At 40.6% G+C, this 26,651-nt stretch overlaps 1 pseudogene; it reads right to left on the bottom strand.

Moving 5' to 3' along the window:
• Positions 1-26,651, bottom strand: part of LOC118008196 — a 195,783-nt pseudogene that overhangs the window by 138,150 nt on the left and 30,982 nt on the right.

Genomic DNA, 26,651 nt, shown 5'->3' with positions numbered 1-26,651 from the left:
CTGGATACCTATAGAATTATTTTTTTTTATTCTAGAAATCCAATAACTGAACTAGGATAAATCTTTAAGCATCTTGTATGAAAATTTTATACAACAGTCTGTGTATTTTAGTCTACAGATAAGACATTATACTTTTTATATGTTTACTTGTTTATTCACTGTTTCCCTTAGGAGAAGGTAAGCTTCATGAATCCAGGAGCCTTTGACCTACTAGCTATCGTTATGATTCCCCAGCCTCTAGAATGGGGCCTGGCATATTGTAGGTACTTAATAGTTATTGAATGAACACTTCTGAATGAATGATTTTTCTTATTTCAGATAACTTCTCTTGAAATATATTTTTCTGCTAATTTTCAGTGCCAGTTTGCTGTTCACTTATAGGAGCACGAGCTATGACTTAAGTATCTGTAGGCTAATGTTTTATGGTTTCATTTTCTAAAGGTTTTCTGCAGCTAGAATGTATCTGGAATAAGGAATGGAGTAGAAGCCCACATTTGCATTTTCATAAACAGCTGGCCATTCGATCCAGAGCATATCTCTTATATATTATCTATCATATCTATTACATAATCATTCTTTTCCCCACTTATGTTTCAAGCCATCCTTAAATATAAGCAACCTTCACATGGATTTGGGCTCATTTCTGAGCTCCCCAGTTTATTCTGTTAAATTGATGATTTTCTTCCATCCTGAACTCTTTGAAATATATTTCCATGTAATTTGTACATACCGTCTCTGCCCTCCGTATCTATTGGCTCCTTTCTTAGCATGCTGATCGCTTTCTTTTTGTCACCCACGTTCATGGACATTATCTCAGGCCTTTGCAAAGATGGGTTGCCTATTCTGCTATTCCAGTATTTGAGCTGTTCTCTTCCTGGATTCAGGTTCTCATGAAATTGTTTTAAAATGCGAAATGCTTGTGAGAAATTTTCTTTCATTCCTTAGATTGTTTTCATCTAGATTGAAAGCTTTGGTTTCCACATGCTAGCTCCACCTTTTTTTGTTTGTTTGTTTTGACAGAAGAATGCCTATTATGGTCCATTGACCTATTTGTCCCATGATTTCTGTTCACCTTGTTCATTCCTAAGTGGCTCTATTTAGAATTCTCCTACAGTATTAGGATTAGGCTTTTTGATTTCTTTCCTGTCGAATCTGGACCTGTATTGCTGTCCTTTCAAGCACCAGTTTGAGAGCTAGGCTTTGGTATTTTACCCCCTTTTCTGTACCAGGAGGACACGGGGAGAGTGAGGAATACAAGTGAGGCAAAACTGACATGCTCCTGGGGTGGAATCCCTGGATTTTTAATTCTTTTAGATTTTTGTGTCTGTTGGTTTAATATTTAGTACAGGATTCACTCTACATAGTTGGGAGGTATTTCATATTCTCAACATAAGCTATTTTGGGGTTCCAATCATAAGCCCAATTTAGGGCAACTGTCAACTGTCTTTCACTTTCCCCATTTTGCCTGTTTCTCCCCAGCAGTCATGTTTTTTTGCTTTTTACTATATCCTAGTCAAAAGAGGGACGAGATAGGGATATCTTCTGAGTAATCTTTTCTTTCTTTCTTTCTTTCTTTTTTAAGATTTTATTTATTTATTTGACAGAGAGAGACAGTTAGAGAGGGAACACAAGCAGGGGGAGTGGGAGATGGAGAAGCAGGCTCCTGGCTGAGCAGGGAGCCTGAGGTGGGGCTTGATCCCAGGACCCCGGGATCATGACCTGAGCCAAAGGCAGACGCCTAATGACTGAGCCACCCAGGCACCACCGAGTAATCTTTTCTTGTCCAAATTTTGGGAAATTGAGAAGTTTTAGAATTTTACAGTGTTACCTGGAAGTCCCCTATACTACCTTTTCCAGAATAATTACAAAATGCCATGGATAATTGCACCTTTTGAAAGTAAAACACAATGCTTGTTTATTTTCTAACTGACTCAATTGAAATGTATTAGTGGACATCATTGGGCTCTGCAATGATTAACAAAAATCTTTCTTAAAATCTTAGCAGCTGTGTTGGGTGGCAGGTGAGGGGGTGGGTGAAATAGGTGAAGGGCATGAAGAGTACACATCATGATGAGCACTGGGTAATGTATAGAGGCACTGAATCACTATATTGTACACCCAAAACTAATGTAACACTCTGCTATCTATACTGGAATTAAAATAAGAAACAATAAAAAAAAATCCTAGCAACTATGTTAAAATTTAATACAGGAAATTTTTTACTTGAATAGAAATCCACTGGCATCATTATTCACAATCAGAGACTTAAATCAATCTATTCAATAAGGAAGAACTGGTTAATTGCTATTGAACGGTCATGACTAGTTATAATATTTTGCGGAGGAGGGGTTAATATTTTATTCTAACCTGCAGCTTTCTCCTAGTCCATATTTACCAAACTGATAAAATAAAATGGATGCAAAATGAAAAGAAATACTCAATTCAGAAGAGCAAAAATATCTAAATTTACTTAGACTAGTTCGATAAATAAAAGTGTGTTTTATTGCTCTAGTATATTTAACTTTGTTCCCTTTTATTAATTTCTGATATAGGAGATCACTAGTGACCATTATATTTCTCAACTGTTCAATATATCAAATAAAAATCCAGAGCCATGTCCAACTTTCACTGCTTCCTGGAAAATTATATTGAACCACTGATACATATATGAAGGAAGTATGGAGGTATGCAAACTCTAAGAGTGGTCAATGTTAAGACATTGTAACACTCTCAAAACAGTTCTTCATGAAATTCAGGATCTCGGGGCGCCTGGGTGGCTCAGTCGTTAAGCGTCTGCCTTCGGCTGAGGTCATGATCCCAGGGTCCTGGGATCGAGCCCCGCATCGGGCTCCCTGCTCTGTGGGAGGCCTGCTTCTCCCTCTCCCACTCCCCCTGCTTGTGTTCCTGCTCTCGCTGTCTCTCTCTCTGTCAAATAAATAAATAAAAATCTAAAAAAAAAAAAAAAAGAAATTCAGGATCTTTTTTTTGCGTTTATTCTAGCACTGGCCTCTTGACTATTTTCTCTCTTAGCCTGTACTGACATCAGGAACAATTCAATTGATTAGTCAATCATGTCCAGCCAATGGCCAATATAAAATCAGAACATTTGAGAGCTGGCAGGGTCTTTAGAAACCAGCTAATCCTATTCGCCCTGTTAGAGATGAAAAAACAGAGGCCAAAGGTGGAAAAAGTAATAGCTCAGTTATGGCATAGTGCAAGATCCAGAATCAGAATCAGGACCTTCTGATTCTCAGATTTTGCATTCTTTCTCCTGTGATTCACCACCTCCTGAATTTGATTAGTAATTTTCTGGTTTGTGTCTTTATTTGAACTAAATTATAAAACCTTTTCTAGAATTGAATTAGCCAAGCAATGATTTTGACATCATGTGGATAGAGTCTTTATTTAGCAAATACTTAGCATTTATGAGGTTTGTCTACAGCATGCCCCCCCCACTCCGCCCCATCCCCCTTGGTCCTTTTGCTCTGTGCTGGTCCTTCTCTACTGATTTTTATTCTTTCAGAGACAACAAAGACTTGCTTTCAGCAGGCTTTTTAATAGCCCCAATAAAGTTTTACTGGTGACAGCTCCCAGGACATTTGCTTTTTAACAGATGCCGGGCATTCAATTCACTCTCACAGAGAAGGTTTCTCTGGGGCATCTTAACACTTATTCTCACATCCACCAACCCCTACCACATCCAGGGCAATATCTACTCTTCCCATCAAAGGCAATGACCAAGTACTTATTTGTCCCTCCACCTGTCGACAAACATGGATTGTGTGCTTGCCCTCTACCATGCACGGAGCCAGTTACCAGCGACAGGACGAGAAACGAGGTCCAGTGCCTGTCCTCAAAGCATTCACTGTCTAGGTCTCCAACAACAAAAATACTGTTTGCCACAAAAATAAATACAAGGAGGGCGCCTGGGTGGCTCAGTCATTAAGCGTCTGCCTTCGGCTCAGGTCATGATCCCAGGGTCCTGGGATCGAGTCCCACATCGGGCTCCCTGCTCTGCAGGAAGCCTGCTTCTCCCTCTCCCACTCCCCCTGCTTGTGTTCCTGCTCTCACTATCTCTCTCTCTGTCAAATAAATAAATAAAATCTTAAAAAATAAATAAATAAATAAATAAATAAATAAATAAATACATACAAGGAAACAGTGCTTCATCTTGAAAAGTTTTTCATTTCCTGGTTTTGAAACAAATGTAACAATGGGCCCTCAATTAGTTCTCTAGGATCATAAGTGTTACTCGACAATATCTTTGCTCTGTGGATTGAAGAGCAATATTTTACACCATGACCTCATTAAAACTACCGTGGTTTCTATAAATAAAAGCCCTTGGATGATCAGTATGAGAACTGACATTCGCATCATTCATTAAAAAAACAAAAGGCAGTTGTTGCTACAAGTGCATCTGCAGCACAGATATATTGATTTGTTCATTTCCTTTGCGGGGGGGACAAAAAAGGATACACGAACTACACCATCCTAGCTGTTTTTCATAATGAATACCTGTGGTTAGGGAAATAATTTAGGAGGAACTGAAATGTCAACTAGATGTTCTCCTCTCATCAAGGTATTATCCAGTATATTATTTCTCAGTGCCAGGAGGGTAAACATAAAGGATCACATTTTCAAATAGCTTAGCTACTGTTAAGACATATCAATTTTCATGTGTGAAATGAGTACAGGAATTGTTTGGGTGTATGACAGCAGATGCATGAAAATATAGATACACATTTGTGATATGGATTTAAGGTGGATGTTAGAAAATTTAGCAGAACCTTACACATTTCCATTAACCATTTGAAAAACGTACGGACTTATATCCCCCACAAAGAAACACCAGCACTAAGATAGAGTGGAGATTTTATATATTAACCTGTAAACATCTATAGGATTTTCACATTGTTTCAGAATTCCTTCCCAAACTGATGAATATTAAAGCTTAGCCATATTTATGGATATGTTAGGTACAAGTAGATGACTATATACAGAGAGTGAAAAGTTCAGAAATGCTGAGCTACGAGCAGCAGTTGGGGGTAACATGGGATATGCACAATAGAGGAGAAAAGACTTGGAAGGGACACACAGTTGGCTTCTTATATCTGAAAGGGTGATTAAGACAACAAGCAGTATACTGATTCTACATAGATCCTGAGGGCAGAACAGGTCAAAAAGGTTTTGTTACAGAGATCGGAGCAGTTTGATAAAAGGAAGGGTCAAAGAAGTTTCTACCAATCAGAGATGTCTGAAAATGGAGTGTAAAGCAATCTCTCTCCTGGATCAGAAGTGGTCAAGCAAAAAAAAAGGTTGGCTAATCATCAAGTTTGCTGCATAATGCGTTGATATTTTTTGATGTTTTGTGCTTTTAAAAATTATTAATCAATGTTATATGTCAATTATACTTCATTATGTGTCAATTATGCTTCATTAAAAATAAAATAAAGTTGGTGAACTAAAAAATATATTAATATATTGTGTAGTTGCTTGTTATGCTGGCTGCAATTTTTTGTTATTGAAATAGATGTCTTTGCAAGAGTCATTGAGTATTACTTATAAATTTTAGTTGCAAATAACAAACAAATTCCAAGCAATTAAATAAAGAAAGGAAAATGTGAGGGGACCAGTATAATATAAATGTGTATTAGTCACTTCTTACTTTCCAGATTAGGACCCTCTGGTGTGCATAGTTCAAATCTTTCACCCTCCACTGACAGTCTAGGTATAGTTTATAATCACCTTTCTACTTCTTCAAAAGAGAAAGACAAATAGGAACAGCTATAATCTGCTGCAGAAGGAGTCAGAGCAGTTTCATGGAAACTAAGAGCAAAACACAATAGCGGAGGTCTTAGAAAGGACTTGGTCTATGTGATAGAGACAGACATTGCATGAGTCACAACTTATTCATGTCCTTCCCACTTAATAGACCAGACCAAATGTGAATTTTCTCTAATCAAATTTGAATATCAGAAGATAATCTGATTGGCCCTGCTGGGTCAGATGGCTCTTCCAGGCCTAAACAGCAATGGCTGGAGGTTGGGCACTTATGGTATAGATCTGGTGGAAGAGTGCTGATCCCTCTGGATCAAGTGGCTTTCGAAGAGGAGATGATGGTTTGGAACTTGTATACCACATGTGTTCTCAAGGGAACACCATATATCAGCAACAAACAAAGCATGGATATTTTTCTTTGGAAAGACCTTAAAACGTGATAAAAACAGCATTGATTTCATATCTATTTTCAAACATTAAACATTATTTGAACACTATCGACAATGTTTAGGCACGGTAATTGCTTATCTTAGAAATGTTTTAAAATGTAAGGGTTGGATGAATTTGGAAGTGTGTAAAGCAAAGTGACAAGCTTGATTCCTATCAACAGGGACAGAACTGGGCTATCATTGATCCTTCTACTTATGCTAATTCCCCCTAATATGGAAGGAAACAAGACGGTAATGTCCTTTATGCTAAGACCATTTTATAACCATTTTAAAAATACCTTTAGAATTGGCAAGTTAATAGCCATGAGACAGCAGACATGAAATGTTAGCAAGTAACAAGACTTGGTTTTCAACATATATTAGAATGCTGGCATATAAGTAGACAGTTGCACTTCCCAGTTTAAAATCCATTCTGGAAATCATACCTATTATTTTATAGCCAACATATTTTCCTACTAACACAAGAGGGACAGCAACACTAGATTTTCTTACACATCTCATTCCCGGTATTTGGCCCTAAATGGTTGAGTATGTTCCAAAGTAAAACTAACGCACAAAGCACAACAACCTAGAAATTTGGTCAAGATTGCAAAGACCACTTGCAAATGTCAGAAAAGTTTGGAATAAAAGCTGTGTCTTAGTCGCTGCTGCACAAGCATAAGAAATCGCAATGTCTTGCCATTTACCAGAACTGGACTTCTGCTGCACTGTGCCCTGTCTCCTGGGGCCATATTGCCATGGCCCCGTGCCCTTGCTGCAACCTGTCATCCCTAGTTCTGAGCTCAGGACCTTGGTCCTGCTGTCGCTTGGAGTGCCTGTGCCCCAAATACTGACACCACAGCACCACAAGCACACCAGTGCCAAGGATCTTGGCACCGTGGTGCTGCGTGCATACCAGCATGCCAACCCAACAAAATGGGAAGGCAGCCTATGGAATGGGAGAATATATTCGCAAACCATCTACTGATAAGGGCTTTATATCCAAGATATGGAAGGAACTCATACAATTCAATAGCAAAAAATGAAATTATAAAATGGACAAAGGAAGAGTATGGACACTTTCCCAAGGAAGATCTACAAATGGCCAACAGGTACATGAAAAGGTGTTCAACATAACTCATCATCAGGGAAATGTAACCCAATACCACAAGAGATAACACCTTACACTTGTTAGGATGGCTGTTTTTAAGAAGACAAGAGATAATAGATGTTGGCAAGGATGCAGAGAAAAGGAAACCCTTGCATACTAGTGGTGAGCATGGAAGTTGGTGCAGCCACTGTGGAAAACAGTATGGAAGTTCCTGAAAAAATTACAAGTAGAACTACCATATGATCCAGGAATCCCACTTCTGGGTATATATACCAAGAAAATGAAATCAGGATCTCAAGGACATATCCACATCTGCATGTTCATTGCAGCATTATTCACAATTGCCAAGACACAGAAACAACCTTAAGTGTCCATGCATGGATGGATGGATAAAGAAATTGTAAAATATATACATACATAGCATGTGTGTGTATATAATTATATATTATGTACAATGTGTACAATGTATATATGCATATTATATGTAACGTATGCAATGTATACATATCATTTATAATGTATATATAACATGTGTTCTATACACATACCATACACGTATATATACATACCATATATATGTGTGTATATATATGTATATATACACATACCATACACACACACACATATATACATACCTATATATATATATATATATATATAGGTATGTATATACCAGACCCAGAAAGAGAAATACTGCATGATATGTACAATCTAAGAAAGTCGAACTTAGAGAGGAGAATGATGGTTGCCAGTCTCCATGGAGTGGAGAAAATGGGGAGATGTGAATCACAGGGCACAAAATTTCAGTTAGAAGATGAGTAAGTTCTAGAGATCTAACGTGCAACATGGTAACTATAGCTAACAATAATGTATTGTATACTTGAAATTTGCTAAGAGACTAGATCTTAAGTGTTCTCACCACACACACACACAAAATGGTAATTATGAAAGGTGATGGATATTAATTACCTTAGTTGTGGTAATCATTACACAAGGTATAATTATATTAAAACACCATACTAGGGGCGCTTGGGTGGCTCAGTTGGTTAAGCATCTGACTTCAGCTCAGGTCATGATCCAAGGGTCCTGGGATTGAGCCCCACATCAGGCTCCCCACTCAGTGGGGAGTCTGCTTCTCTCTCTGCCCCTCCCTCTCCTACCCCCCACTCATGCTCTCTCTCTCCTCAAATAAACTTTGAAACACCATACTGTAAACATTAAATATGCACAATACTTTGTCAAAATGTTTTTTAAAATGTTGCAGTAAAAACATTTTTTTTTAATATGGAAAGAGTCCAGATGTCTATCGACAGATGAATGGATAGAGAAGATGTACTACACACACACACACACACACACACACACACACACACAAATGGAATATTACTCAGCCATCAAAAAGAATGAAATCTTGCCATTTGTAATGACGTGGATGGAACTAGAGGGTTTTATGCTAAGTGAAATAAGTCAAAGAAAGGCAAATACCATATGATCTCAATCATATGTGGAATTTAAGAAACAAAACAGATGAACATAGGGTAAGGGAACGAAAAATAAAATAAGATGAAAATAGAGAGGGAGGCAAATCATAAGAGATGCTGAACTCTAGGAAGCAAACCGAGGGTTGCTGGAGGGGAGGCGAGTGGGAAGATGGGGTAACTGAGTGATGGGCATTTAAGGAGGGTGCATGATGTAATGAGCACTGGGTGTTACATGCAACTGATGAATCACTAAATTCTACCCCTGAAACTAATAACACACTATGTGTTAACTACATTGAATTTAAATAAAAATTAAAAATTTTTTTTAAAGCTGCATCTGTGGTCAAGTTCCCAAGAAGCAGTCTGAGATGAGTATTCTTGTTCAAGTGACTGATTGAGGGGTGAGGTGCTCTCAGAAAAAGTGACGTGAGGGAAGCAAAATAATGGAGCTGAAGGACCTTTAGCAAGAATGTAGTCTCATCTGGAGATGGGCCCCATCTGACAACTTGGAGAAGCTCTGGAGCACAAATTTCATCACAAATTTGGTCCCATGGGGCAGAAATCTTCGATATATCATAAACAGAAAATCACCCAATTTCAATTTTTTAAAAGTATTTGAAATGAATTTAAAAATCTTTAAGATGACACGGCTTCTCCTGACTCCATCACATTCCCCTCCACCCATTCAACCTATAAACAGCTCGAGGAGAATGTGTCCGATGTAAAACATGCTTTGCTATTACTCAGACAACATCTGGAAGAGCCCTCCAGAGATATTTTTTAAGTTAACCTCTTACCAACTAGAGCTATTTACATATATCAGCAATCTACTCTCAGACATTAAATGTGAGCAAACACTGCTTAATGAAAACTCGAATATAATTACTTTCACTCTACCCTCAATCAATTAACTGCCTATAGAGAAAAATCCACCTAGTAGAGTTTTAGTAGATAAAAGAAGAGAATAAAAAGAGAAAATCATTATCTATGAAAAAGAAAGGAAAATACGCTAATATTTACTGAGCACCAACTCCGCATGTCCCAGGTGCTAACTTAGGTCCTTGGCATATCTCATTCCATTCAAACCTTGCAGTGATCCTTTGAGGTAGATATTACCATCATCTTAATTTTGCAGATGTGTAAACAATCTCAGAGAGAATAGATAATTGTGGAAACTTACAAACAGCAGAGCCCAAAATTGTATCCAGATGTGTCTCATTCCAAAGATTTGCCCTTTCCATTAAACTCCCAGCTCTTAAAGACAGTTCCCAAACCAGCAGCAACAGCCTCATCGGAACCTGCAGAATCAGAAATGTGGGATAAGAGGACCATCAATCACTAACTATTCATTAAGTAATTACTGAGTGCCCACTCCATGCCAAACACTGTTCTAGGTGTTAGGTGCCGGGTGTATTCTCTTGAAAAAGTCAAGGTTTGGGGGCGCCTGGGTGGTTCAGTTGGTTAAGCATCTGCCTTCAGCTCAGGTCATGATTCCAGGGTCCTGGGATTGAGCCCAGTGTTCGGCTGCGTGCTCAGCGGGGAGCCTGCTTCTCTCTCTCCCTCTGCCACTCCCCCTGCTCCTGCTCTCTCTCTCCCAAATAAATAAATAAAATCTTTTCGAGGAAGAGAGACAGAGATAGCGACAGAGATTATGACAGAGAGCACAAGTGGGGAGGAGAGGGAGAAACAGGCTCCCGGCTGAGCAAGGAACCCGACCCGGGGCTCGATCCCAGGACTCTGGGATCAGGACCTGAGTCGAAGGCGGATGCTTAACCAACTGAGCCACCCAGGCACCCCAAATAAATAAAAGCTTTAAAAAAAAAAGAAAAAGGCAAGGTTTCTGTCCTCATGAGGCTTACATTTTGCAGCTGTAATACATGCAAGGTGTGTCTATATACTTATGTGTGTATACCTATATACACAAATATGTATAATTGTTCTCCTAAGGAGAGCACTGTACAATTCTCAAGATTCCAAAAGCATATTTACATCAATCAACTCACTAGTCACAATAACTTTGCAAATTAGATTGAATAGGTATTGTCATCACCACTTTACTGGTAAGAAGAGGTGCTTAGATTGTTACGGAACTTGGACTGGATCGCTGGACAGAAGAACCAAGCGGCACCTGGAGATCTTGGAGGATAGGAAGTTTACTTAACACTGGCGGGCTCAGAGGAGAGTAGTCTCCAAAGGTCTGAGCCCCGAGCACAAAGGGGGCAATTTATACACTTCCACTTCCGCATATTTGGCACTTTTGGTGCGTGCGCAAAGCGGGGCAGGGAGAAGGACCAGGATTGGTTCGAGCGGAAAGCAGAGCAGGGAGAAGAACCCGGAAGAGCTCCGGGTCAAGGACTGGGACTCTCTCGCTGGCTCAGTGGGCCATCTTACAACACAGATTTTCCTTATCCCCAAGATCATAATAGTACTTTCTTTTGAGCACTTCCTATATGTATCAGGCACCGTGCTAAGCACTTTATATGTATTAACTACTTTGTTCCTCACAACAACCTCATGAAGTAACTGCAGTTATCATCTTCCTTTTAGAGTGCAGAATTTCTGAGACAGAGAGAGGTTAAGTAACTAACCCAAGATCACACAGCTGGTAGGTAAGTAGATGAGCCAGACTCAGAACCCAGGCATTTTAGACTCATGAGCCTATGCTGTCATGATAAACTCTCTCCGGAGGAGGGAGTTGCTTGCTCAGGACTAAAATCTGTGTATGTATTTACCTACATCTAATCTTAAATGAGAAATAATTTAAACCTGTTTGGAAAGAAACACAAAGTGTAACAAGAAAGCATATATTAAAAGCATGAAGGAAAGATGAGAGGATATCTAGAATAAGGATGTAAAGCAGGTTAAGGGTTAGAATAAGAAGTGCATATCATCATGAGCTTCATTTTTGCCTTATGTGGGTCATCACTTTTACTCTAAGCTCTTTAGAAGTCAGTGTAAAAAAGAGAAATCTGGCCAGTGTTAAAGTTCATAGTACCCAGATCAATTGTTCAGAGCTACAACTGTACTTGGCACTGAGATCAGATAAGAATTTCTCTGCAGAGTCTTCCCATAGATGACACCTTGCAATGTAACTTACATCCTCGCAACAGAGGAAACAAGAATTTCAAAGAGCTGTGTCTTTGGTGCCCCTCTTATAAAATGAAATCCCCAAAGGGAAGCTCAGTGGAAACAGTTCTGTGGAGGGCTCTGACAAAATGAGCAGGTCATTAGCTCTTTGCTAGTTTAATTTAATTATAGTAACTTCTTTAGTATATCTTGAACAATAAATGGAATACATATCCTCAAAACAAGTCTCAAGTAATGCTCCTCTCAGCTCATTTTCTGGTGTGTATTGGGAAGCAATGATTTTAAGATTATATTCCTTGACATGTGTTCTGAATGCAGCTCTTTTAAATTGCTAGTTAATTACCTCATTTGCTGTAACCAATAGTTGAGCACAGAATTGACATCCTGTGAGGCCTATCAGTTTCCTAATAAATACTCACTCCTAAGTGGATATTTCCCATGGCTTGACCCAAGATCTTAGGGGAAAAATAGATACCTATGACCATGTTTGTTTACACAACTTTTTTGGAAGGTGTTTCCTATATGAAAACACTCTTCCTTAGCACCTCCAGGTAAGGCATCATCAGATGCTACCACCAAATGTGGGGGTCAAGTTCCCCAAAACATTTAACTCCTCCATGAGGTATATGGAATAATGAACCATTTTGAAAGAATTCAGAACATGGCACCCCAAAATATGTGACTTTGCTGATATTGACATGTGATATTGATTATCTTGAGTTAAAGGCACTTGAATAATAACAAATGCAAAGAGGGCTCTCTGGCCATCCTTTTTCTTTCCTTTTTTTTAAAGATTTTATTTAGGGCACCTGGGTGGCTCAGTCATTAAGCATCTGCCTTCGGCTCAGGTCATGATCCCAGGGTCCTGGGATCGAGCCCCGCATCGGGCTCCCTGCTCGGCGGGAAGCCTGCTTCTCCCCCTCCCACTCCCCCTGCTTGTGTTACTGCTCTCACTATCTTTAAAGATTTTATTTATTTATTTGACAGAGAGAGAGGGAACACAAGCAGGGGGAGTGGAAGAGGGGGAGAAGCAGGCTTCCCGCCGAGCAGGGAGCCCGATGCGGGGCTCGATCCCAGGACCATGACCTGAGCTGAAGGCAGATGCTTAACGACTGAGCCACCCAGGCACCCCCATCCTTCTTTTTATTAAAAGCAGGAGATGAAACTCCCTTGTGAAAGATGTCCTCCTGATACCAGAGGGAAAGTAACATTTTTATCACCAAGCATCAGAAGTTGAGGTCAAGAGAAATTTGTAAACACACCTTGTTAAGCTAACCCTTTTCTTCCTAATCACTTCTCCACCAAACTGACTACCCTAGCCCAAGCCCCTCTGCCTCATCATGTTTCACAATTTATTCTCTTTGTCCAACTCAGCACATAAGCATTCAATTTCAACTGCTTCTTCAGGTCTTCATTTTTTCTGGCAAAGACTCCCATGTACATGTAAAAAATAATTAAAACTTTTGTGTTTTCTCCTGTTTATTTGTCTTATGTCAGTTTAATTCTTGGGCCCAGCCAGAGACCCTAAGAGGGTATGGAAGTTTTTCCTCCCCTTTAATTTAAAGACCTTAAAAATGAAACCATATGTCCAAATAACGTCATTTGTACCTTAGCAAGGAAAATGTAAAGGTTAAGACAAGCATGTCCAGCTTGCAAAGGTTTAAGATCACAGAGTTATTAAGATATAGAGCCAAGACTTGAATCCTGTTCTTCTGGTTCAAGAGCGAATGCACTTTCTATTATATTACTACTGATTTACTTGTGTAACCAAAGTCCAAGAGAATGAATGTGAATGCATAGCATATGAAAATTCTAGCCTTCCTGGGGAACTCAGTGAGGAAAAGTTGCTAGTACTATTTATTGAATTCTCACTACATAACAAAATCTATTCCAAGCTATTCACATTATTTGCTTCATTTTAATCTTACAACCCTGAAAAGCAGGTGTTACTGTTTACCCTGTTCCACAGATGAGAAAATTGAATAGCAGGCAGGTGAAGTGACTTGCCCAGGTCAAGTAGTAAGAAACAAAATTCAACATCTGATCTCCAAACCTGTGCTTTCAAACATTACAGAGCTTGTTTCGAGTAAAGATTCCATATAAAGCATTTAGCTAAACAATTCACAGATTAAACATAATGACTGAAAGTCTAAGGTATGGGAAAACATACCCATCAACCAACAGTGAACTCCAAAACCATAAGACATACAGGCTTTAACTGAAGAGCCACCACAAAACCATAAAATATACAGGCATTTAACTGAAGACCCACTGCTACACCTTCCTACTCTGAACTAATTATTAATGTAATGTGTTGGTTTTAGCTGGTCACTGGAAGCACAATTCAAACTGCTCTCATAGGCAATGTGTACACAGAACATTCTGAAGGAATTTGAATTTCCTGAGGAAGATATTTTATCCTCTTGAGAGGCAGCCAATTTAACTTGAAAAGAGATTATAGAGCTTTCCCTGCACCTGTCCCCAAGGTTACTCACCCTTCATAGTTAATAGGAATTCCATCGTTTGCAGAATACATATTCACACGTAAGCATTTTAGGCTAAAACCAGAATGCTTTCTTTATGAATTACCCATTTAATTTGCATTTTTATCGACGCAAAATCTATCCATCTATCTCTAAGTAGAATATAGAGGTTAGGGGTATGAGGTGTGGAGTTCTACCTCTTGGGTTCAAATTCCATTTCCATCGCTTATTAGCTCTAAGATCTTGGAAAAGCTATCTTTAACATCTCTGAGCTCTGGTTTCCTTATCTGTGAAATGAGGACATAAACAGCACTTCATGAAGTTCTTACGCAGATTAAAAGAGAAGATGTTTGTAAGACATTTAGCACAGGTTCTAATATGGAGTAAATGCCCATTCATTTATTAAAAAACATTTGCTGATTCTATACTCTGTACTGGACACTGCTCTAGGCATTTGGGCATATGACTAAAGGAAGCAGTCAAAAATCCTTGCTCCCACAGAACTTACCTTCTAGTGAGCAATAAATGTTCATTATCAGCGTCGTCCTTGTGGTTGTCACCATCATCGTCACCATCGTGAAAATCATCAATGGGTGTCCAAAAACTGTTTAGGGATTTTACAGTGTGTAAAGATACAGATGCCCTTCAAGGCAGCATTACTAGGTGGCTCATTAGGCTCAGTGGAACAATTCAGGTCATGACTAATCAACTCTCAATTTCACATCGGGGTCTTACTGTATCAAAGGCTGCTATACTAATTTTTCAAGCTCTAAGGATTATATAGTGGATAGATTTCTGTGCAATCATAATGCTGGAGAAGAAAAGAGTTAAAAGGTAGCTGCTTCCCAGAACCCTAAGCCACAGCTGCAATCGCTCGGGCAGAGTAGCCCTTTGATCCTGCTTTTCCCTGCAGAAAGAGAACCAGGAAATAAAACATGAAAATCTTTGTTTTGAATTTCCAAATGGACCCCTTGGAAGCACAACTTCCAGAGAAGACAGGGGGGTCCCTCCAGAAGGCAGATAAACCATGTCTTCTTTTACCATTAAGAGGAGAGAGGGTCATTTCTATTTATCAGTAAGAGTCCTGCTGGCGACACACAGAGTGTGCAGGTGTAAAGACAAGTAATGAGATCAAAGAGACCAGAAAGTAATGCCATTAATGGGATCCACATCAGTTATTTGTGTGTTTGGGAAAAGTCCTTCTGTTCTCACATCTGGATGATTCTTTCTTTTTTTTTTTTAAGATTATTTATTTGAGAGAGAGAGAGAGAGAAAGATAGAGAGGAGGGGAGAAACTCAAGCAGACTCCATGCTGAGCACAGAGCCCGATGCGGGGCTCGATCTCACGACCTGAGCCAAATCCAAGAGGCGGATGCTTAACTGACTGCACCACCCAGATGTGCCTCACATCTGGACGATTCTAACACACCACAAAAAGAGGAGCCCATACGGGACTCTAAGCTAACCCAGGTCTGAAGCAAAGAGAATGATACCCTTGGCAAGTTGAGTGGCTATAGGTACAGTAATGAAAAACTGACCCTACCCTAGGCAGGACAGCCCAAACCCATTCCTACTGAGAAAGACTGGAGATTTGAGTGAGCTCTGTATCCACATGATACAGATGCCAGCAATCTTTCTCTGTGTGTGTAACCCAAGTCTCCCCAAAATGTGACATCTAAGCTGGAAACTGGAAGATGACTAAAAATTAGTCAGTTCGAGGAGGCGTGAAGACAGGGAAGTGAGAGTGTTCCGTGAAGAGAGACAGCCTGTGGGAAAGATGCAAGGAGGCATCCTGGAGGAGCTCATTGTTTGGGGTGGCCAGAAAGCCAGACAGAAGCCAGATAGCAGTGTATTTTAGTACTCTGAGATCAAAGGTATCCACATGGCACCGAAATTCATAGCTATCCCATGAGTTCTCACCCCCTTCATTTATAAGCTAATTTTAATCAATTATACTTAATTAGTATAACTCATAAATGATCAAGATTATAATTATATTACATATCTGTATTATGTAATTAGATAACACATAAGAGAACATGTTTGATATATTTATCTCCTATAGTATAGCATAAACATATACTTATAAAAGAATTATTAATTATAAGTAATTATTAAGTATTTATTGAGTGCCTGCTCCTTGTCAAACACTGTCCTAAGTGCTGGGGGTACTCTCTCGAACAGGTCAGGCAAGATCCCTGCCCTCATTAAGCTTACTTTTGGGGAGAGGGAAGCAGACCATAAGCAGGTAACAACACAGTTTTAAATTTCATGTAATAAAACATGTTATAAAATAAAACCTGAAAATATAATAGAGATTAACTGCCAAGTGAGGAGGGAGGCACTTCAGATACGGTGTTTAGGTCTTTTTATCTCAGATGGCACTTCAGATACGGTGTTTAGGTCTTTTTATCTCAGATGGCGACATCTGAGATGAGATGCGAGTGACAAGGGCACAGCCAGAGGAGAATTTCAAGCGTATCAACTGAGATTTGAAGGCCATGGGTACAAAGGAACTTAATGTGTTCAAGGAACATAAAGAAGGGCGATGTGAATGGGATGTTATGAGGGGAGAAAAAAGTTGCATGAGACAAGGGTGGTGAGGTAAATGCAGGTTAGATCATGCAGATCCTGGGAAGTAAGGGGAAAGGAATGTAGATTTCATTTTAAAATCAATGAAAAGCCAAGGTCACCTTCGCTCTTCCTCAAATTCCTAGTAGAGAGTTGTAGGAAATGTCAAGGGATGCGTTTGGTGCATGCTTGTCAGTGAGGTCTCTTGGCTACCATTTGCTCTTGTCCTTTCCTGCTCCAGCTGCTATAGTGTCCCTGACAACTGAGATGCCACAGTGATACCTCCATGTTGCAAAAACAAGGCTTCCCTGAGGCTACAAACTTGACGAGAGAGCACTAAAGGCTGATGGCTTCTTGGCACTGCAAATGGAGCTTGACCTGGTTCTGACTCACACAGCTGTATTTGTTCTGTGCTCCAAAGTCACCCCACATGAGGAAGGTGCCCTAACTTATCCTTATAGGTGCTGCCCCCTAGCCTTAAGTGTTACTCTCTTGCACATGTACAGGCTAGAAAACAGCCCAGGTTTATGCTCTTCACATCCTACACAGGCTTGAGTGATATGTTTTTCATATCACTATTTTTATCTTTATCATATTGTGATGATTTTCCCATGCCAAGACTCAGGTCTTTGAGACCCAGGCTTGAGGACAATCTGAGTGATAGACATTATGATGTTCTCAGAATTATTCCTTCATTTACTCCTTTCCTCTCCCAAAATGACATCGGAGAACATTCGAGAAGACTAGCTCAGCCCGGAAGAGTTCTTTTCCAAGATGCTACACAGTCTTATGTAAATAGACCCTTGGTGGACCTGGCCCTGTTGGTCCTCTATACTGGTTAAAGCTGCCAAGGGCAGAACTTTGAGGTCACTGGTGATCCTGATAAGATACATGTCACCAGAATGGTGGATATGGAAGCCTACTGGAGTGTGCCGAGAGACAACAGGAGATAAGGAAGTAATGACAAACTCTAGGCAACTCTTTCTGGAAATTTTGATACGAAGAGGAGCAGAGAAATGGTGGTGATGATAGAGTAGGACAAGTATTAATAATATCCCATATTATATATGTAGAAGTGAAGCTTGGGGGTACGATGCCAGTGTCAGACAGTTAGTAAGCCATAGCCTTGGGACTCAACTCCAAGGCCTTCTGGATCTCAAGCCTCCTGTTCTTTCCACTACACCAGGATGCAATATGTGCCTAAAGAATTCAGCCTGAAAACCTGTCTTAATTCTGCAAGAGTATTTCCTTTTACCTAGTACTCTGGGAAGGTCAACTGGTTTCATCGCTCATCAAGGCATGGTTTCTCTAATAAACAGAGCTGAGAAAACACAGATACAGAAGAAATAACTAGTGAACGTGCTGAATTTGAAAGAGCTGCACTGCATTTGGTTTATCAACAAAATCTCAATGAAATCTTTCGGTTGGGGAGTGGAACTTAACATTCTTATCTCTTGTTTGATTTAATTCATATATCATGCTAGGACTTTTAGATCCATTTGTATGGTCTCCGTGGAAGACGATGCATGATAAATGACCCTTAACAGATTCATTTTCTGAGTGTCAGCCACAATAGCCAACAAAACTTGCCACTTTTCGAACCCTCAGATTATTTTTGTACTTTCTTGATTTTGCGTTAAGTGCAGTCCACAGCGGAAAATCAATACTGATGGGTAAGCACAGCATGCTCACTGCCCTCGAAGAGTTTCTGTTCCTGGGATAAGTGCCATACAGAAATGGACTGGAAGCATGGATGAGGCACATATGCATAATGAATGTGCTAACTCTCCATTGTAAGAACTGTTTATAATGGAGAAAATCTGGAAAACAACAATATTGAGGCCTGAGTATTTCCAATGATCTCATTTTTGCTTGTAAAATATCTGTGATTTGGCTTCTAATTAGAAGACAATGCCACACACCACTTGGATGCAGCTCCAGAGAATCATGATGAATGAAAAAAGTCAATTCCACCAGGTTACATCCCATATGATTGCATTTACATAGCAATCTTGAAATGCCAAAATTCTAGAAATAGAAACAGCTCAGAGGTTGCTAGAGATTAGGGATGGAGATTGAAGGGAAGTGAATGTGGTTATAAATGGGCACCAACAAGGGATCCTTGTGATGGAATTGTTCTGTATCTTTTTTTTTTTTTTTTTAAGATTTTATCTATTTGTCAGAGGGAGAGAGAGAGGGAGAGCACAAGCAGAGGGAGTGGCAGTCAGAGGGAGAAGCAGACTCCCCACCGAGTAGGGAGCCCAATGTGGGACTCGATCCCAGGACCCTGAGATCATGACCTGAGCCGAAGGCAGACGCTTAACCGACTGAGCCACCCAGGCGTCCCAATTGTTCTGTATCTTGACTGTATCAGTGTCTGTATCCTGGTGGGGACATTGTGCTATCATCTTCCAAGCCACTGGGGAAACTTTGTGAAGGGTAGACTGGGTCTATTTGTATTATTTCTTATAATTGCACATGAGTCTATAGTTATCTCAAAATAAAAACTTGCATTTAAGTAAAAGGTAAGGCCCTTTGACGTGTACATAGTATGAATGGGCATAAACAACTAGCCATGCCTAAAACAGGTGATAATTGTCCCTTTCCCCAAGCCTGTACATAAACAGTAGAAAACCATTTAAAATTATAACCCCAGGTTTTATTTCCATTTTTCCTGGAATTAAATGTAACTACAGCTGAATTTCCCTTCTTAGTATCATAAAACAAAACAGAAAGTGCCAGATTTGAAATAATGCCCCAAAGAGCAGATGTTCTAAGAGTTTAGTGCACTGAGTTTCTGTTGTCATATCAGTAAAGGTTTAATTAGATTTCTAATAAAAATAGAGACATCATTAAGAAAGCTTCCTGAGACACGCTGCATGTAGGCAGTATAAAATCAATGTTCATTTCGACAGAAGCATGAAAAAGCAGGAATTATCTATTTGGACTTTCTTTAGTTTTAACCAGAGAAGTCAATCATTAAAGATTAAATGTCATGCATTTGATCGCTTTGGAAGTGGTGTCAAAAAAGCACCTCCCACACTGTGAATCCAAAACAAAAAACAAAAAAACAACACTCTCACACCTGTACTAACAAATCAGACTGACTTTGACTTCAAGCAAGGGAGGCACTTCTCTAATCTTCTCACCAGCCCATAGAAACCTGTCCCTCAGAACCAGTTTCTGTCCAAGCAACAGCTCAGCTGAGAAAAGAAGTTACTGGGCAAAACCATTTGTTTCCCCGTCTGAAAGTCCATTCTCTAGTCCTGGTGGCCAAGCTGGTAATGGGCCGTTCACACACAGTGTAGCTGGTCAGCTTCACTCCAATCACCTAGTCTCCTCTGCATTTAGCCTGAAAGTGTGATAATGAGGAAATCAATTGTAGGCGCCAGTTTGAAGTGACATGGACCCCGAAGAGAGAGGGTCTGGCAAGCCTGTGCTAGCTGCCATCTCTCAGACTGACACTTGGTAAAAGCTGCAAAAAGGTATTTTATGAAGGTAAATCAAATCGTAAATAAGTAGATTCAGGAGAAAATAAGTTGCCTGGTCAGTGTCCTCTCTATAACCATTCATTGATTCATTCATCAAATATATAGTGGGCGCACAAAGCAAAACAGCAGAACGCAGTAGGTAAGGGAATGGACTCTAGATTTTGGGAGAATTGAAATAAGATCGAGGCTTCTCAGACACAAAAGGTCACATCTTGTATGATCCCATTTGTATGAAACGTCCAGAAGAGGGACATCCATTGAGACAGAAAGCAGATTAGTGGTGGCTGGGGTTGGGGGAAGGGAATGAGGAGTGGCTGCTCAGTGGGTACGGTTTCTTCTGGTGGTGATGAGAGTGCTTTGAAACCACCTAGAGCGGATGGTTGCATGACACTGTGAATGAACTAAATGTCACTGAAATGTTTGCTTTAAACTGGTTATGTTCAGTGGATTTTCTTCCAACACATTTTTTTTTTTTCAATTTAAAACCCAGACTTCTCAACTATGTCGGTGCATGATCTCAGGCAAGTTCCATAAGCCTTCCTGTACTCTCGGTTTCCTCAGAGTATAAATTGGGATAACATTACTTGCCTCCTAGATCAACCTCTACTGGGTCTCTAACGTGGCATCTGGCACTCAGTATGGTGAGGGAAGGAGTGGTGATGTCCTGGGCACCGTGGGAAGCAGAAAGAAGTCAGAAATGGGTCCTGACCTCAAGTTGCTCATGGTCAAGATGCGGATATAGAGAAGTGAACACTGAGGTTTACGTAATATAGCAGTGTAGAGTAAAGGAATGAATAAAATGTTATGAAAACATGGGAGAGGAAAAGGATAATTCTGCTGGTAGGAATCAAGGAGCTTCACTGAGGAAGTGAATTCTAGCACAGGTCATGAGGATGATTTAGACATTACTAGATGAAAAGGAAAGCCATTCCTGGCAGAAAAAAAAGAGCAGGTACAAAAAGGATAGGATCACGAAAAGTTTGTTTTTTCTTCATCCATGAGCTTTAGGAAAATAATATACCTCAGAGAAGGCCATCAGCATTGGGAATTCTTCAGCTCGAAAAAGCTGTCTTCAGACAGGGGGCCCTAAACCATCCCCGACAAGGGCTTTACTAGGAAGATTCTCTTTTGCAAGCCTATAAAAATGAGAACTAGTAAAAAAGTAAGTACGTAATAAATAATAAAAAGGTAATAAAGTTGGACTGTGGGAAAGTTTTTGTTTCTCAACAATTAAAGGCAATACTTAAGGTACCATCTACTGGAATCTTAGAGAAGCCTTTCCAATCGAAAAGCCAGTAGGAAACATGACTAATTAAAGTGGAATTCCTCGTTGCCTTCTACCGTGTGACCTGGTGTTTTCGGCTCTCCTTCAAATGCCAAATAAACATGCCCCTTACTTGCTGGAACTGAAGGCTGTTGAATGATGATGTTTGACTGATGTTTTTTTCAAATAACAAAGAAGGGTGCTTCATTAGGTTGTCAAATCTAATTTTGTCTGTGCTTTATCTTCACTCTGTTGTTTTAAAGTGTTAGAGTTATATTATATAGCTGCCGGGGAAAGGTGATTTTTGGGAGGAGACAATTTTCCTTTTGAGCCTGGTACATAATAGGCAGAGATATGTGGATTACAATGGTAGCCTAGTTTAGTGGAAAGGTCATAGAGTCCCTGAATGACCTTGAGCAAGTCACTGACACATCTTACTGAGCTCTTAGAAGAATCAGCTGAGATAAAGCAGGTGAAAGTGTTTGCTACACTTCAAGTGTGAAGTCATTTAGTGTGAGTCTGCATTTTCAGTGGTGACTGATGACTATATGCTTCTGAATTAATGAGATTTCAGTGAGCAAACATCTCCGCCATCTAGCACACATCATGTCCAGGAACAGTCTTCTGAGATTAAAGTGACCCATACCACTCCCAGCGGCAGCGCTAAAAATCCAAATGTTTCTCATCCACTGAAACTGTTGGTTGAGTCCCAGGATGTAGAAGCCATTATTAGATCATAATGGATACAGAGAAAACTGACAATGCCAGCTGCTAACTCAGTCATTCTTTCTAGAAGGCACAGATGTTGTGTGCCACACCTCAGGTTTTTTGCCAACTGTGTTACTCTCATGGATTTATGGGGCATCAATGTGCTTAGAACTGCCGATAAATGTTACGACGGTCACAAATTAAGAATGGCATGATTTTCACTTCACAAGTAGGGAGAATATTGTTGAGAAACCGAGACCATTCTTTACATGTGTTTGATAATGATTTTAAGTCCTTGCTCTGTTCACGTCCCTGTGCTTGGAGCATAGAATGCACAGATGAACCATTCATTCTATTTGTATAAAATAGTGCTAAACTGAACATAACTGAGTAACAAAATGGCTGCTAGAGCCACAAAGAATACTGTTCTATCAGGAAGAGAACAGAAGAGTTCTGTGTTGGGCTGCTGAGGAATACTTCATGGAGGAAGAGATATTTGAGCTGGGCCTTGCTGGATGGCATGATTTAAATTGAAGGGATGAGGGAGAAAGAACTACATAGGCATTTGTTCTGGGGATATTCATTTAGAATCACAGATCTGCATCAACTCTGGCCAGGGACTTTTCTGGCTGCTCTGGTTATTAATTATCTGTATAGACTAAAACCTAAATGACAGTCAAATGAAGAGTGATTAAGTGAGCATATGGGATCAACAAGCAACTAACCCAGATGAGGATGCAGATGGTGAAAATGATCAGGGTTGTCATCTGGGGATGGTTTCTCTCTCTCAGTATTCCTCTGCTCCCTTCCATGAAAATAATAAGGAAGAAGGCCCCTCATGACATACAGTGAAGATAGGTGGGATGTAAGGACAAAAGTTAAGCCAGAGTCCTTGGGTAATAATGATTTTGTTTCTCTCCCTGTATCCCAGTGGGAAAATGGATAAAAGTGATAAACCCTCTAAACTAGAAAAAAATGCAAACTTGTGCCCATTCTTGCATCCAGTTTTATGGGAATCAGGATCCCTTAAGGCTCATATACACAGCCCCTAGGGGTCCATGGACCCTAGTTACAAATATCTTTAAATGAGCCAAAAAGGAGAGGGGAAAGATGGCGGAGGAGCAGGGGACCCTATTTCAAATGGTCCCCGGAATTGAGCTGGATAACTACCAGACCACTCTGAGCACCCACGAAACCAGCCTGAGATGTAAGAAGATCTGGATCTCTACAAACAGAATATCGCAGGCAGTTGGTTTTGAGGTACAAGCGGAGAGCCGTGATCCTGCGGGCAGATATTGGAGGATAAATGGCGGCGGGAGGGTGCCTGGACGGGGGAATCCTACACCGCCGGTGAGCGACAGCCTCGCGCGCTGCAGACAGGGCACAGACTCGCAGACCGGTAGTGTCGGGAAAGAACTTTAGGGCAGCCCCTGGGGTGGAAAACCAGACCGGCGGGGTCGCACGCACGTGAGCTGCAGCCCCTCTGGACAGAAACCGGAGCGACGGTCGCGCGCACGCGAACTGCAGCCTCCAGACGGAAACCCGGTGCACCGGGGTCGCGCCGGTGAACTGCAACCCCCAGGGGTGGAAACCCCAAGTGGCGGAGTCGTGCGTGCGTGAATTGGGAGCAGCTGGCAGTTTTAGAAGCACACAGGGCAGAGACGTGCCCCGACCTGGAGGCAGGACTGGGAGCGCTGCGGAGGGGCGCACAGCCCAGGCCACTGCAGTTGATAGCAGCATGGACAGAAATGGAGACAGTGTGGCCTGGAGAGCTCACTGAAGAACAGACTGAGGTCTCTCTGCTCTGAGGCAGAGGGTTGGAAACGGTCTCTTCTGCTCTGACTCGTGGAAGAGACGTGGAAAGCTGCCAGGGAAAGGCGCCAGAGAACAAAAGCCCCCAAGACTGATTCCCACTGAGCCCATCCCCCGCCACAGGGGCGCAGGGCAACTCCGCCCAAACAGGGTTGCCTGAGTAACAGTGTGGCAGGCCCCTCCCGCAGAAGACAGGCTGGGAAAACAAGAGGCCAGCAACCCTAAGGTCCCAAGAAAACAGGTGCACCTTGCTTGAGTTCTGGTCAATAATTTGGACTCTATACATTCCCTTAAACACCCATCAACAGAATGACTAGGAGGAGGAGCCCCCAAAATAGAAAAGACTCAGAGATTATGACTTATGCTGCAGATTTACAAATGGATGCAGACATAACCAAGATGTCAGAGATGGAATTCAGGCTAGCAATTGTGAAGACAACGGCTAGAATGGAGAAATCAATTAATGGCAACATAGAGTCTCTAAGGGCAGAAATGAAAGCTGAATTGGCAGAACTTAAAAATGCTATCAATGAGATCCGATCCAATCTAGATATTCTAACAGCTACAGTAACTGAGACAGAAGAGAGAATAAGTGACCTGGAAGACAGTATAATAGATAAAAAGGGAAAAGAGGAGGACAGGGAAAAACAACTCAGAATCCATGAAAATAGAATCAGAGAAATAAGTGACACCATGAGGTGTTCCAATGTCAGAATAATTGGAATCCCGGAGGGAGTGGAGAGAGAGAGAGGGCTAGAAGATGTATTTGAGCAAATCATAGCTGAGAACTTCCCTAATCTGGGGAATGAAACAAACATTTGCGTCCTAGAGGCAGAGAGGACCCCTCCCAAGATCAAGGAAAACAGGCCAACAGCCCGGCATGTAATAGCAAAACTTGCAAATCTTAGAACCAAGGAAACCATCTTAAGGGCAGTTAGGAGGAAGAGATTCCTTACGTACAGAGGGAGGAACATCAGAATAACGTCAGACCTGTCCACAGAGACCTGGCAAGCCAGAAAGGCCTGGCAAGACATATTCAGGGTACTAAATGAGAAGAACATGCAGCCAAGAATACTTTATCCGGCAAGGCTTTCATTTAGAATGGATGGAGAGATGCAGAGCTTCCAGGACCGGCACAAACTGAAAGAATATGTGACCACTAGGCCGGCCCTGCAAGATATATGAAGAGGGGTTCTATAAAAGGAGAAAGACCCCAAGAGTGATCTACAGCAGAAATTTACAGGGACAATCTATAAAAACAACGTCTTCACAGGCAACATGATGACAATTAATTCATATCTTTCAATAATCACTCTCAACGTGAATGGCCTAAATGCTCCCATAAAACGGCACAGGGTTGCAGATTGGATAAAAAGACAGGACCAATCCATAGGCTGTCTACAAGAGACTCATTTTGAACCTAAAGATACATCCAGACTGAAAGTGAAGGGATGGAGATCCATCTTCCATGCCAGTGGACCTCAAAAGAAAGCTGGGGTAGCAATTCTTATATCAGACTAATTAGATTTTAAACTAAAGTCTGTAATTAGAGACACAGAAGGACACTCTATCATTCTTAAAGGGTCTATCCAACAAGAAGATCTAACAATTGTAAATATCTATGCCCCCAACATGGGAGCAGCCATCTACATAAGCCAACTGTTAACCAAAATAAAGAGTCATGTTGATAACAATACGTTAATTGTAGTAGACCTCAATACTCCACTCTCAGCAATGGACAGATCATCTAAGCAGAAAATCAACAAGGAAACAAGAGCTTTGAGTGATACATTGGACCAGATGGACCTCATAGATATTTACGGAACATTCCACCCTAAAACAACAGAATACTCATTCTTCTCAAGTGCGCATGGAACTTTCTCCAGAATAGACCACATACTGGGTCACAAATCAGGTCTCAACCGATACCAAAAGATTGAGATTATTCCCTGCATATTCTCAGACCACAATGCTCTAAAACTGGAACTCAATCACAAGAAACAATTTGGCAGAAATTGAAACACTTGGAAGCTAAAGACCACTCTGCTCAAGAGTGTTTGGGTCAACCAGGAAATCAGAGAAGAACTTAAACAATTCATGGAAATCAATGAAAATGAAAACACATCGGTCCAAACCCTACGGGATACTGCAAAGGTGGTCCTAAGGGGGAAATACCTAGCCATCCAAGCCTCACTTAAAAAAATAGAAAAATCCCGAATTCACCAACTAATTGTAAACCTTAAAGAACTAGAGAAAAAGCAAGAAACGACGCCTAAGCCATGCATTACAAGAGAAATAATTAAAATTAAAGCAGAAATCAATGAATTAGAAACCAGAAACACAGTAGATCAGATCAATGAAACTAGAAGTTGGTTCTTTGAAAGAATTAATAAGATTGATAAACCACTGGCCAGACTTATCCAAAAGAAGAGAGAAA

Source organism: Mirounga leonina, unplaced genomic scaffold (genome assembly GCF_011800145.1).
Source record: "Mirounga leonina isolate KUSES-001 unplaced genomic scaffold, KU_Mleo_1.0 Mir_101608, whole genome shotgun sequence".
Taxonomy (NCBI): domain Eukaryota; kingdom Metazoa; phylum Chordata; class Mammalia; order Carnivora; family Phocidae; genus Mirounga; species Mirounga leonina.
The sequence above is the reverse complement of the archived record's forward strand: the minus strand, read 5'-3'. Positions and strand labels throughout refer to the sequence as shown.